The sequence below is a fragment of the Atta colombica genome, unplaced genomic scaffold (genome assembly GCF_001594045.1).
Source record: "Atta colombica isolate Treedump-2 unplaced genomic scaffold, Acol1.0 scaffold27, whole genome shotgun sequence".
Lineage (NCBI taxonomy): Eukaryota > Metazoa > Arthropoda > Insecta > Hymenoptera > Formicidae > Atta > Atta colombica.
In genome coordinates, this window is record NW_017259370.1 from 1098168 (window position 1) to 1099389 (window position 1222).

Below are 1222 nucleotides of genomic sequence, written 5' to 3' on the forward strand. Positions count from 1 at the left end.
CGTCGTCACAATTCTCATCGCGCCACATACGAGGCGTCGCGAAAGGGAAAAAAATAATTTTGGTCGACATAATTTTTTTTCCACGGTGAACTTCACCTGCAAAACGGAAATCCTTTCGACGCAGATTCCGAGAGCGAAATGATAGCGAGCTCCACATGAGAACTGATAATTTCCCAGCGATTATCTGTTACATCAAATTACTCACACGTACCATGCTCACATTGTAGAAGGATTAATTAGAGCGATAAACTACGATAACTGAGAAAATATAGGATTGATAAAATATAATTGAAGTCTAATGGAAGTTGGGATATGTATACATATATTCACTTTCCGGTAAAATTGCAGTTTCATATTTGCGGAGACAGAGCACACATAAAATTTTATAGACTGAAACTAGATATTTCAGTTATGGTTACTATAGCGAAGAAATTCTTTTTCTATATAGTCAATTTTTTATTTATTAAATCATATTTTTCTTCGACATTTAATACTCAAGTAACAAACTGACGTTATTTGTCATTATTTTAATATCTAAATGACATGATGACAAATAACAATAACTTGTTATAGAAAAAGAATTCCTTCAATTACATTCTTTAAAAAATTATCTGAATGAGAAAGTTTACACATTTGATTTCATCCATAATATTTGTCTTTTCCTCTTCCGCTTTCGCATCTACGCGAATCATTAAGAATGAATAGATAATATTTATAAAAATAATTTATCTATTGAATCGTAATTCTAGGATTCGCTTTGGAGAATATCTCAAAAGTAGTAATTCGCTCGAGACAGCGGCTTCGATTCAGGAAATACCGTTGCGGAATTTTCTCTCGAGTTGTGAAGTGCGTGCTCACACCTGCACGTGTGTCATTTACTCTTGCTCTTGACCTCTTGCGAACTCGAGTTCCAAGACCGCTTGCTCGCTCAAACGTTCTTCTTTCACGCTCTACCTTCTTATCCAGCCTACGCATGCTGACGCTGCGTGAATTCATCGCCAGTGATATCAATCCTTATTAACAAGAAGATAATACCCTCCTCGGCAAGAGTTCGCCCGCGGCAAAGCGCGCTTCTTTCTTGCGACTATCACTTTATCTAATACGGGGTTATGTTACATTGACGGTCTTTTACTGCAAATGATGCTAGAATATCTACACATAATATCTAGCATAGGATATGTATATGCTAAACTAATCACTTTAGGCGCTGCGCATATATATA

The 1222-nt window shown here is 36.2% G+C and overlaps 1 protein-coding gene across 1 annotated transcript in view; it reads left to right on the forward strand.

The window, feature by feature from the left end:
* Positions 1–1222, forward strand: part of LOC108689477 — an 11792-nt gene that overhangs the window by 5713 nt on the left and 4857 nt on the right. The gene's annotated exons all lie outside the window — the stretch shown is intronic.